The sequence below is a fragment of the Zea mays genome, chromosome 3 (assembly GCF_902167145.1).
Source record: "Zea mays cultivar B73 chromosome 3, Zm-B73-REFERENCE-NAM-5.0, whole genome shotgun sequence".
Lineage (NCBI taxonomy): Eukaryota > Viridiplantae > Streptophyta > Magnoliopsida > Poales > Poaceae > Zea > Zea mays.
The window spans coordinates 60281142-60295118 of NC_050098.1; the positions used below are offsets into that span (position 1 = coordinate 60281142).

A 13977-nucleotide genomic window follows, 5' to 3' on the forward strand; every position below is an offset into this window, starting at 1 on the left:
TGCTACGTGTAGGGCAGTGACCAAGTCTTCATGTCCGAGAAGTAACGGCGATCCGAATCGATTAATACCCAGCTGGGGATCTCCAATCACATGACATATGTAGCACTTATCCCTTGCATATGTCAACTCGGCACCGGGATTCTTAAGACTAGATCAGGTTCACGCCAACCGAGAGCACAGATACACCACCGTCCAGCCTCTTGCCACGGAGGGTACATGCTACTCTCGCCATCTCTCCACTCCCATTGCGTGTTGTCTTATTCTGGTATTAGTCTGCCCGAGGCAAAGCTTACCCATGATGAGGCATGTGACCAGTTAAAAGGTCCTCGATCAGCAAGCCTACATCGAGACGGTCCTTAATCGACTCAGACAGAGACACTACACCGAGACTCTCTTCTCGTGCAAGTCACCCACCCGGTCTCAGCTTTATCATTTTAAACCCAAAGTTTGGTACCTGACAGAGGTACATCTTTTTCGATGTTGAACCCATCACGACCATGATGGATCCACCATCAAGTTTTATTTTTGAAAACACCCCATCCCACTTGAAGCATCATCTTTTGTCAAAACAAAACATTTTTTAGATCAAGACTAAGCATAAGAAAAACCTTTTTATAAAACAGGTGATCAAGGAAAGGTAATCAATCTTCCAAGGAAGGAAATGCAGCAATTGTTTAGCACACAACTCCTATCACCTAATGCATCAAGCAAGTGAGAAAGATTTTAAAATAGCAAGGAGGTGGCAAATGCATCGGGGCTTGCCTTGTGTTATAGGAGAGTTGGGTTCTGCTCCACAAATATCGAAATAAAAGCAGTTCCCGGCAGGTGGGTCTTCAGGTGGTGGTGGTGCAACTTCTTCTTCTTCAACCACTACTTCTTCTTCGTTCTCTATAAATAATCATATATATTCATTAATGCTCATGTAATGCTTATGAAAATGCAAAGATAATAAGGGTACATCATATTAGGTCTAGAATACAATTTTCCTTCACGGGGCTCCAGAAAACTAGGGTTTGTGGAGTTAGTATTTTAGTTCATAGGGCAGGCACTACTTAGAAATTTAGGGTTTTGGGGGTTTAGGTATCAAACATTTTCCAAATCATGCCAAACTTCACCCAAAGTTCCTAAATATTATTCTAAGCTTATCCAAAAAGTTTAGTGATTTTTGGAGTTATTAATCAATTTCTAAAATTCCAGGAGTATAGGTTTTGGCTATTTTAAATACCCCAAAATTCCTTGTTTGCACTAAAATCATAAAATTATTTTTATTAAATACTATAGAAATTTAGAAAGCCAGCAAAATTGGTTTCACCATTTTAGCATTTTCCTAGAATTTTCTATGATTTCTCTAATCCTGGAAGAAAAAAGAAAAAGGAAAAAGCATGAATAGTATTGGGCTGAAACCGGCCCAACACGGCCCATGCCCAGGCAAAATACACGTGCCCGCGCCCACGTGGTTAATTTTGCGTAGAGGACCTTGTCAATTTGAATAACTTGAAAAGGGGTCGCGGCATTATTCCTGCGTTTCACTGACAGCTGCAAAAAAACCCTGGATTTATATTCCTTCACAACATCAGGTCCACGACGCAGCACAGCGGCAGACCGAGCTCCGGCGAACCTGTACTGGCCAAGACACGCAATGGCCGGTGCTCTAACTTGGCTGATACCTAATTCAACATCTAACAAACGTTTCCCCTCGATCAATTGCACGATTCGATCTCCCAACCTCTCTGCTCACGGTGACCATATGATCAATGGATAACACGAAGTGTTCCCGGCGATTCAATGGGTTCTAGCTTAATTGGTCGGGTCGAGAAGCATCAGGGGCTCATAAGGGTACTGAAACAAGAGAGCAGAGGACATGAATGGACCTGAAGTGCACTGGCCACGGTGAGAGCTTTTCCACGGCGACGGAAAACTGATTTGGGGGAAGTGAGCAATTCGGGGGCTTTGGTGAACAATTGAAGGCAAGTGATGGTGCTTTGGATGGGTAATTACCCTACAGAGCTCATGGCATGCTCAATTTATAGAGTCCGTGAGCGGTGTTGTCCAGTTCGAAGGGATTGAGCTGGCGGCCGAGAAGGGGGTGAGTCACGGTGGTGATCTACCATGGCAATCGCAGGGCAATTGAGCTACAACGGTTACTGGATGGTCACTACAACTCATGACGATGCGATAAACGACCTAAGGTGTGGCACCCCCATGGTAAATGGCAAACACGCCGGTGATGGCCGCTCGGTCACGTCGCCGGTGAGCACAAATGTATAACCGAGCGCACAGTACTTCCAAGCTCATCCGCGGCAAGATCTTTTACCCGGGGATCGTTATCCGCGTTTAATTCGGGCGTGAATCGTGGTGATGGCACGAATCCACGTGCAAGGTCGCCGGTGGTGAGGTACCTGAACGTGGCGATCTGATCCTAACATTGTACCATCGCGCTACTCATTCAATCAGTCTGACAAAGCCTGTTTGGGGGCAATTTGCTCCAAATTTCGTGTGGTGACCATATCAACATTCTGCATCAAAGTTGTAGCCTAACAAACCAGCTCTAACTTTTTCACATAGGTTTTAGTTAAACATCCATCAAATTGAGCTCCACATGGTCCCAAAGTTGATCCAATACACTGCTTTCTCTGAATATCATAGAGTCTTAGTCTGACAGCCAGACTTTAGGACTGATTATCTCCAATTTTTGTATGTCAACAATGCTTAATCACTTAAGCAAAGTTGTGCTCCTATAGTAGCTCTAGACTTTTGATGTGTTGACTTAGGGCAAATTCTTCATAAACTGACAGATACAGATTTCCAAAGTTGGCTCTATGCACTGGTTTTCAGACTTAGCCACATATGATTCCTAGGGTACCTTTTTGCAAATAGGTCCAATTTCCATAATTTGATTTGCAAATCCACAAAGGTGTGAACCATATGATTTGAGGTGCCCTAATACCTTGGTTTTTGCACTTGAGTCCAAAAGGGTACAAATTTTACACTTAGCCCCCTAGGGTTTCACTCTAGGGTTTTTCCAGGGGTCTTTTTAGGGTTTTGACATATTTAGGGTTTTGGTGCTATCCAAGTCCATTAAATGTGATATCTTAAGATCATTTCTCTTAAGTTTTGAGATTCTAACTCATTTGGGTTTCATTTTCACTCATAAGCCCGGTTTAGAGTTAAGTGCTCTAATATAGGGTTAACCACAGATCAAGTCATATCAGTCCAACATTTTGAACTTTTTACCTAGTGAATGCACTCTAGGTGTGACAAACATGTGATATGCTAATGCTCATGATGTTATGCTCAAGTTTTAGTGACAGTAACACCAGGGGTGTTACAAAGAGTATAATACACTACGAAGGCTTTGCTGTCCAGAACTGGACAGATTCAGTCTTCCCATTTTAAACATCCATAACTTAATATTAAGACTACCAAAAAGGGTGATCCAATACTTTTTAGAAAGCTCAGCAAAAGTACTACACAACTTTTATAATCACCAAGAAGTGATTCAAAGTTTAACTAAATCAAACAATACAGTTTTCGAATTCTGTTCTGACAGTGGATAGAACACATCAACCACTTTGTAAAATTCATAACTCTTAAACTATCAGGCATATGGTTATGAAATTTTAACACAAGCAAGATAAGAAAAGCATATATAACTTTCTTATAACGACCATGAACTGATTGTAACATTTAATTAATCAAACAATGCTATCTCTGAAATCTATACAGAATTTGGACAGATTCAGTTACTGAATTTGTGAAAAGCACAACCTCTAGATGATCAGACTTATGGCTGTCAAATTTTAACACAAGTAAGATAATAAGATTATCTACAACTCTTCTATATGACTTTTCTACATAAAACATAATTCAGTTCATCAAACATACAGCACGGTGAAAACAGTACGTGCATCCCAAAACAGCAATTAATAAATTTCAGCTCCTATATACTTCAAGAATTGCCATGTTCTAAAGACTTGAATTACCCCCAACAATTTACCATTTGTTAGAGTTAAAATAATCAAATGAGGACCAACAAGTAGTCTTACTGATTTTATCCAAGTTAATTCGTGCGCTAGAATTACAGTACACAATTAACAAATGCATTCACCATATTTGCTAACTTAAGGTTGATTGAAGTTAACTAACCATTAGACTCCTACAATTCTACTCCACCCAGTGTGAGAAGTGTATTTCGATGAACATATAATGCGTATTGACCCAACTCAAGGATATAGAGGAAGCGATGACTACTTATGGCATGTCATCACATCGCTACACAAACCAAAATTATTATTATTTAACCACACGCCTAGATAAGCATGATTTCAAATCAAATTGCCCATATTTTAAATCTCGACATAAGCTTGGCTATTGGCTAACGACTTGACTATTTTCTAATTACCAACATACACCACCTTTTGCCATTTTTGGATACTTGCACGACACATAGCTATTCTAATACATCACAAGTACATTCAACCCCATCAATAGAGCACCAGCACATTTCCAAAAATTTCCCGAGACTACGACGACAAGGCGTCGATCCTACCACGCACATAAAAGCATCACAAGCATATTTACGGAACCTATCGGTTAACTTGATCGACACACTACACATGTTCTTCGCCCTTCAAAATTTATCGCACAACCGAAATCATCCCACTTGCTACTGACACCAACAATGCTTATTGATCTATCATTCACAACACGAACATAGTTACACGCCGCATACTAGTTTCTAACATAATCCTCACATAACTCGTAATTCAACTACTCAGTAACAATAAATCACGCATGACAACTACCACATCGACCGGTTAATTTATTTGGACACCGCCTGCCTAGCGTACCACTAGTATCCCGCATTTTGACTCGACTTATAAACATAGAGAAAGTGATGACTACTTTGGCATGTCACCACCTCTCTATTTAAGCCAAGTCAATTTCTACCTACAACGACCGAACATTCATGTCGAGCATACCTTATTTTACCCTGTCTCGCATACAACCATATTGTGGCGTGCACTCGAGACGCATCGATCATCGTAGCGTAACCACTAATATATGAACTCCGACACTCATGTCTTAACAATACATCCTCCACACAATCTAGCATTTTCTAAACTACTCGTCACATCAACAAATATATCCCCTATATAATCACGAATCCCATCACATGGCATAGGATTTGCACTTCAATCTCTACTTAATTGCACGCCTCATACTTGTCTATTCCACAATTCTTTGCCTAGACAATACACTACACTCTGCATACATAGGATCCATTTAACACACTCGACGTATACACTTAATAGAACATAATTCAGATTGTTTTTATTTTCCCATGATAATATAGTGAAGATGAATTGATAATGCTATATGATTGTTTATGTTATCTTCTATATTTTACATGATTCTTTCTGTTACCATCATACCTTCAATGTTCGAAGGTATGTCCTTCATGACCTTCGTTTGAAGATCATTATATCCTAAGGGAAATAATGTTCCAAAGGACGAAGGGCATTAATATTTAACATTTTATGTTGCCTTGTTCTTGATTCATAGCATTTGAGAACAAGTCCCCAACATTGGCGCCCACCTCCGGTGAATCCTTTTCGACCACCTTCGGCAAGCACTGACCTTTGTCATTACACCGAAGAAAGCTTCAGCAACAGGGGATGTCGCTCTGCAGCCACTGGACCCAAACCAGGAGACCCTTTCTCTTCGAGAGGCCCAAAGCCAGAAGAGGAAGGCCACTAGTACAACACTTCAGGAGGAGGAGTTGGACCAAGAAATCAGAAATATGGAGATGCTTCATCAACAAGTACAAAGGAAGAAGGAGAAGATGGCTTGACTAGCCAATCTTCAAAGGCAGATTGACGAAGCCACTGAAGAAGTATGCCATCTTGCCCAAGACGAACAAGAGTGAAGGCCCCAACATAGGGAGCTTCATCAAGAAGGCTTCTTCAACGAGGATGGATAGTATGATGATTTTAATCATGATACCTTTACTTTTGACGATGCTTCTCCCTTGGCAGCAGAACTGCAGGCTATCCCATGGCCTCCATCATACAAGCCACCTCAGCTCCCCATGTATGATGGACATTCAGATCCGAAGCAGTTTTTGATGAGTTATGAAGCACCTATATCTTCATACGGAGGCAATGCAGCTGTCATGGCCAAGTCCTTCGTCAGGCAGTTAAGAATGTGGCCCAAACGTGGTATTCTTCTCTTTGGCCAGGAACTATTACTTCATGGCAGAAGCTCAAGGATATGCTGGTAACAAGTTTCCAAGGCTTTCAGACGAAGCCAGTCACAGCTCAGGCTTTGTTTCAATGCACGCAAGACCATGAGGAGTATCTCCAAGCATACGTCCGAAGGTTCTTGCGCCTAAGAGCACAAGCGCCTACAGTGCCCAATGAAATTGTCATTGAGGCCATGATTAAGGGGCTTCATCCAGGACCTACTGCCCAGTATTTTGCTAGAAAGCCTACACAGACTTTGGAGAAGCTGCTTCAAAAGATGGATGAATACATTCGGGCTGACAATGACTTTTGCCAAAGAAGGGAGGAAGCCTACAGGTTCTCTGAGATGACCAGGGGCTTCGGAGGAAGAATCCACCCAAGGCATGTCAAGTCAATTCACTCCACCCAGAGTGACGACAGAGGAAATCAACAACAGAGGCCATAGTATTCCTCGCAAGCTTTGGGGCAGCAACAAAGCTCTTTCCGGCCGCCAGCTCCAAGAGGCAGGGGCGCCAGGGGCTTCGGAGGAAGGTTTGGGGATCAGCCTAGAAAAATTTATTGCTTATTCTGTGGTGAGGACAAGGGCCATACTACAAGGATGTGCCATGTCACCATTCAGAAACAAAAGGAAATAGTAGAAGCCGCAGCTCAGCAGAATCAGCCGAAGCAGGTCATGCATACTGCTTCGTATCACTCACCCTACATACCAGAGTATGTGGGTAACCATCCTGCAGCGTCTGTTGCTTCGGCTAGTCAGCCACATGCATCTTGGCCACAGCCCCCACCTCCGCCACCACTATAACCTGTATATTCACAAGGTCAGCAGCCAGAAGGGAGCCAACAGACCCATCAGCAGCGAGATTTCAGGGAGGAGTACGAAGCTCGCACAGCAACAGTACTGTGCCAGAATCGAAGCATATCTATTGAGAGATATCCTACCCCTGAAACAGTCTTTACATTCACTGTTATTTCCTTTTTTACTAAGGAACAATTATTGAAAACCTAGTTTTCTTGTCATTTTCAATTTCTTGTAATAGCTTCGTTTTTCCATAAGTGAAATATATCTTCTCCACAGACTCACGAAGTCCAAAAAAGTCGCTGAAGCACAAAAGTCGTTCCTAAGGGAATGCGCGGCTAAAAATCACATTACAAGTATCTCCGAAGCTACAAAAAGTCGTTCTATGGAACACAACGTAAGTTTGCCGAAGATACAAAAAGTCGTTCCTAAGGGAGCGCAGTGTAAGTTTTCTACTCAAAAGTCGTTCCAAAGGGAATGCAGAGCCAAATACCGCCGAAATATAAGGCGAAGCGTGAAAAGTCAACGCGAATACCGCCGAAATAGAAGGCGAAGAAGTTCAAAAGACGTTCCTAAGGGAATGCAGAACTGTTGGGGACTTGTTCTCAAATGCTATGAGTTAAGAACAAGGCAACATAGAAAATATTAATCGTTAAAGTCCTTCGTCCTTCGAAACATTATTTCCCTTTGGGTATAATGGTTTTCGGACGAAGGTTATGAAGGGTATACCTTCATAAATTCATTATATAATGACGAAGGGTGAAATTTAAGGAATATAGATGACAACATGAACAATTATGTATTATTATTAAGCATAAACAGAAATATCGTTGAATTACAAGTGTACCTTCAGCTGGAAGGAGATGATAGTACAAGCGTGACGCAAAAAGCGAATGCCCAGTCAGCGTGAACAGTACGGGAGTACTGTTCACCCATTTATAGGCACGGGACGCAGCCCGTGCAAAATTACATTAATGCCCTTTACACTCGATAATAATTCTATAGTAATCTGTCGAGGTCTAAATAGCCTTTTCATCTTTAAGTCGGTTTCACCTGCTGCTGTCACGCCGAAGCTTTCCTGCTTACACCTTCGGCGCTTCACCAACCTTCGTATTATTCTGGTCTACTGTGATGCCTGACTTGAGTCCGAAGATACCTGTTCACACATTATACTCCAGAAACACTATTAAATCCTGTTTTTGAGGACCTTCGGATGCCGAAGGTCCCCAACAGTAGCCCCTCGCAATATTAATTTGTTCAAAATAATAAATTTAGATTGCGACCTGGACGAAGGCTTTACGCCGAAGGTCCGAAAAAACACCTTCCCTTTGCTAGAATAGCAACATTCACTGACAAGCGGGGTCTTTCAATTTTCAACGCACTTGGCGTATAAATACGGCCATACCGCAAACGCATTTGACACGCTCTCTGGCCAACTGCTCCCGCTCACTCAATTTTTAGCTCTTGTGCACTACGATTTGCTAAGCTTTTAGTTTTGAAGCTTCGGCTTTGAAAATAGTTTTTTAGTGTCTCCGAAGATGTCCGAAGATAAGAAGACTGCTGCTGAGACGAAGCTGAGCCTCGACGAAGAGAAAAATTTGGGGTTTCTTATAGCGATGTCAAAGACCAACACAGAAAAAATCACTAAGGAGATTCTGGAAGGTTTGTCTGAGGATACTGGTGACAGTGACAGCTATGATGTGGACAGTGGTGGTGAAGACTCAGAAGATCGTCCCTGGCGCCCAAGCCATTCAGTTTATGGTAAATCAACTATCAAAGAAAATCATCTTGTCAATATGAGAGGAAGGTATTTCCGGGATTTGTCCATTGTGAGGGCGGACGAAGGGGAAAAAACTTGCCCACATCCCGAAGAGAATGAAGTCATAGTGTACCGAAGCTTTTTGAAAGCTGGACTGCGATTTCCCTTGAGCAGCTTCGTTGTGGAGGTGCTGAAAATATTCGAAATCTATCTCCATCAACTTACCCCCGAGGCAATTATAAAGCTGAATATCTTCGTGTGGGCCGTGAGAAGCCAAGGTCTGAAGCCTGATGCAAAAAGCTTCTGTAATATACACGAATTATCATACGAGACAAAACCTTGGGGTAAGGAACAGTATCACAATAATTTTGGCTGCTACAGTTTCGTTTCTCGGTCCGGGTCAAGCTGCCCCGTGCCAACCTTTCGGAAGAGATGGCCCGGCGACTGGATGACAGAATGGTTTTATGTGAAGAATGGTCTGACAATACGAGAAGATATTAAAGGTATAATTATGCGCCCTATTTGGCAAAGCTTCGGCCTTCGGAGGCCGAAGGTTGAAATGAATGAAGCTGCCGAAGAATGCCAGAGGGCCTTCGGCGCAGTCTGCTCTTTCATTGGAACGAGAGACTTAGTACAAGAGCATATTGCCTTCAGGGTATGGCCGCTCGCGGAGAAATGGGAAATGCCACAAGAGACCGTAAAAGAGGCCGACGAAGGTGGACTTATCAGGTTGAAGTACACTTTTAAATTTGGAGATAAATTCGTTGAGCCAGATGATGACTGGTTAAAAAGTATTGAAAATTTAAGTGATGAACTGCTTGGGGCTTACTCGAAGGCCGAAGACACTGCAATGTCAGCAGCCTTCGGAGGCCGAAAAAAGAAGAGGCTGAATCGGGTATTTGATGCAATCGGGTTTGTCTACCCTGACTATTGCTATCCCATTCGAAGACGGAAGAGAAAAAACACAACCTCTGCAAAAGAAGAAGCTGCAACTGCTCCTAGCGAGCCAGAACCGAAAAGAAAGAAGATAAAGGTCCTTACACATCAGCCGCGCTATATTGAACCAGCTTCGGTGCCTGAGTTTACCGGAGAAACTTCTTCGGCCACCGAAGCCGAAAAACCAACCGAGCCAACCTTGCTGCCAGAAGTCGCAGAAACGGCCGAAGTGCCAACAAAGATAGAATTGGAACAATCAAAGATTTTGTTATCAGAAACGAAAGAGAAGGCCGAAGCGCCGTCCATAGAAAAAATGGAAGAGGTAAAAGAAGCAACTGAGGGATCCAAAACATCAGAAGTTTTGAGTCCTGCAGCAAACATTGAGACAGTAAGAAATCAAAAAGTGCCAGCAGTGACTCCGAAAAGAAAGAGAATGGCTAATGTGCTAGATGTACTGGAAACGATCAAATCTTCAAGCACACCTCCGAAGAGGGCTGCTGTCATTCCTGAAACAACAACTGAAATTTCTGATTCTAAAGCTCCAGGGCAAGAGACTGGAGCCGAAGCTGGGCCCTCAGAGCCTACAAAGATAAAATCCTTGGAAAGTGAGGCAGAAAAAATAACAGAGCCAACTTTTGTTGAAGAAACCGGTGTCATTACCCCCGAAGCATCCCCCAAAATTCGTGATTATATTGTTCGTCATGCTTCGGGGAAAAAACTATCAGAAAAAGAAGAGCAAGAAGCCCAGCACTACGCCCAAAAACTGAAATATCCAAAGGGGGCGTTAATATTCAATGGCAGTGGAGAAGAAGACTTCTTGTATTGTCTCCCCGACAGCAAGGAAATTTCTGTCTGTCGGGAGGTGAGCAAGAGCTTCGGATTCCCAACTTTAGAAGACGGGCTCTCGGTGCTGTCGAAGAACGATCTGGCCGACAGCCTGGCTTACAATAGCTTAAAGGTGCGACAAATGAAATCCTTGTATTTTTTGTTGAGTCCAAAATTTTTCGTTTGTTTAAACCTATTGACGCACACATATTTCTCTTTGCAGGGCCTGATACTTAGCAATGCCCTCAGGGCACAGAAAGATGCTGAAGACGAAGGGTGTTCTATAGCCCTGAGCAACCTTCGTTCCGAAGTTATTGAACTGAGGAACGAAGGTCTTGAAAAAGATAAAATATTACACTCATTGATAAATAAAATAAAGGAAGACGAAGCTGCTTTTAAAGGTCAAGCTGAAGCTCAGAAACGCGAAATTGAAGATCTTCGGAAACAACTGGCCAGAGCCAAGGAAGAACGCATACTTGAAGAAACAAAGCGAGAACTCAGCGACCAATGGGCCGATCACCTAGAAATAACTGTTGAAGAGCTTCGTTCGTCCAGAAAGAGATGCTATAACAAATCTATAGAGTGTGTTAAGAAGTTAAAAGCTAGCTTCGCCAGGGTCGGCGCCTTCTCAAGCGAAGAAAACTTTACGAGAGGCAATCCCGAAGGTCCCATCGAATGGATCGACCACGAAGCTGAGGCCTTCGAAGAAATTTTAAATAGCCGAGGAGATATATGTGCCTTCTCTGGTGCCAGAGGGATTGCCACCATCTTAGAGAAGAAGGGCTGCGAGCATGTAAAAATTTTAGCACAATCCGAAGCTGCTTTGTCCTTTGAAGATGCAAGAGATCCTTCGGCCGAAGCTAGTATAATTGGTGGAAAATTTTTTACCGATATCTGGGATAATGGTGGCCGAGAAATGGCCGGAGAAATTATTCGAAGAAGTGAAAAGGGCATTCACGATGCTAGAGAAGTAGCTGAGGCTGCTGAAAAGAGCGCAGAGGCCGAAGGTCAATTAGGTATTAACTAATAGTTTTTATTGTGTTGTAATCTTAGGCTTTAAGATTTGTTTGCGATTTGTAATAGCAATGTAGTCGTATCCTGTCTTACTTCAGATCCTGCTAAAGCGCCTTCGGGCCCTCAGCCGAAAGGAGACGACGAAATTAAAAAGATGGCTGAAGATATTATGGACGAAGTCATCAATCGGCTCCTGAACGAGGCTGCAGAAGTCGTTTTGAGAGAAGATTAAGTATTTTTGTGAAAACTTCTGAAATGTAATATACTATAACATTTTGTAACCCCAAATGTAATATACCTATTTTTGTTAGTCAATTCTTTACGATGCATGAAACTTTACACGTACCGCTTTTGAGTCTTTGACGAAAAAACACCTTCCCTTCTTTTCATGCTTCGTGAAGAAGAATTCTTCTTTGTTTCAACAATATCCAATGTTCTGATGAATAATATCCAGGCTTCGTGAAAATATTTTCCGAAGCTACACTTCCGAAGATCAATGATGTATCTTTTTGTGACTATGATTTCTCCCTTTTTTCAAAGCGTTATTCTGTAGATTGATAATGTGTCCACCTCTTGTGCCATGTGCAAAATGATGTATGATGCTCATGCTATGCGAAATGATGCGATGATGTTATGTTATGTGAGATGATGTTTATTCCGAAGATACATACGCATCCCTGCAATAAAACACAATCTTTTATAAGCCTCCCTTAGGAGCTTCTTCGCCTTTTACTTCAGCGGAATCAGCGTTTATTTTTCGCTGTAAGCCTCCCTTAGGAGCTTCTTCGCCTTTTACTTTCAGCGGTATTCGCGTTGACTTTTCGCGCTTCGCCTTTTACTTAGGCGGTATCAGCGTTGACTTTTCGCTGTATGCTCTGCATTCCCTTTGGAACGACTTTGGAGCAGAAAACTTACACTGCGCTCCCTTTGGAATGACTTTTTTGTGACTTCGGCAAACTTACTCTGCGTTCCTTAGAACGACTTCTTGTTGCTTCGAAGAATTTTCGATAGTTCGAAGGTTCTTTTTGTTATCACAAGTCTTTGAACTTTAATCAATATAAGCCTGTGAAGAAGATATTTTTTCCTTGTAGGAATGAACGAAACTAATTACATGAAACCTAAACAATGTCCTTTATTACAGAAAATAAAACTGAATGAAAAAGATTGCTATTAAGGTAGGATATTTGTCAATAGATGTGCTTTGACTCTGGCACAGTGCTATTGACTGTACGAGCTTCGGACTGCTCTCTGAAATCCCTCTGGTGTGGAGCATACTGGCTCCCTTCTGGCTGCTGGCCTTGTTGCAACGGAGGTGGAGGCGGAGGCTGTTGCCAGGAAGCTTGAGGCTGACTCGCCGAAGCAACAGAAACTGCAGGATGATTGCCCACATATTCTGGGATGTAGGGCGAATGATACGAAGATGTATGCATGACCTGCTTCGGCTGAGCTTGTTGTGCTGCTGCTTCAGCTATTTCCTTTTGCTTCTGAATAGTAACATGGCACATTCTGGTAGTATGGCCTTTGTTCTCACCGCAGAATAAGCAAAAGATTCTTCTCGGTTGATCGCCAAATCTTCCTCCAAAGCCCCTGGCGCCTCTGCCTCTTGGAGCTGGTGGTCGGAAGGAGCTTTGCTGTTGCCCCGAAGCTTGTGAGGAACATTGTGGCCTTTGCTGTTGGCTTCCTCTATCATCATTTTGTGTAGAGTTATGAATTGATCTCACGTGCCTCGGGTAGAACCTCCCTCCGAAGCCCCTGGTCATTTCAGAAAACCTGAAAGCCTCCTCCCTTCTTTGGCGAAAATCGTTATCGGCCCGAATGTACTCGTCTGTTGGGACCATGCTTCGTCGCCGAAGGTCTTATAGAGAGAAGCGATCCTCGGATGAAGCTGTTTGTATAAAATAGCCGAAGGTTCCTCTTCGTAAAGCTTCGGCATTGCGAACCGACTTAAAGATAGAATGACCTTTTAGTCCATAAAGGTCTGGGTCAATATTGTAAGTTTTTATAAGGGGCATACTTGTAATTCCTCACAGGCTGCGTCCTGTGCCTATAAATAGGTGAACAGTACCCCCGTACTGTTCACGCTGACTTGGCATTTGCTTTTGTGTCACACTTGTATTTTCATCTCCTTCCAAGCCGAAGCGTTTGAGAACAAGTCCCCAACATTGGCGCCCACCTCCGGTGAACTCACTTCCACTTTTTGAGCTGATGGCTTCGTTCAACGACCAAGCTGGAGCTGCTTCGGACCCGAAGCTGATACTACCAATCACAGGTGGCTCGTCCTCAGAGCCAGCTAACAAGAAACAGAAGAAGGAAGCACAGAGAAGGGTACAGCATGTTGGGGTGCAAGGACCCTTCATCAAGACAAGATGGTCTCACATTCCTATTACCTTCTCCCAAGAGGA

The 13977-nt window shown here is 42.9% G+C and overlaps 1 pseudogene; it reads right to left on the minus strand.

Annotated features, from left to right (window-relative positions):
* LOC103650139 (ubiquitin-40S ribosomal protein S27a-like) overlaps positions 1-13977 on the minus strand; it is a 77980-nt pseudogene that overhangs the window by 9967 nt on the left and 54036 nt on the right.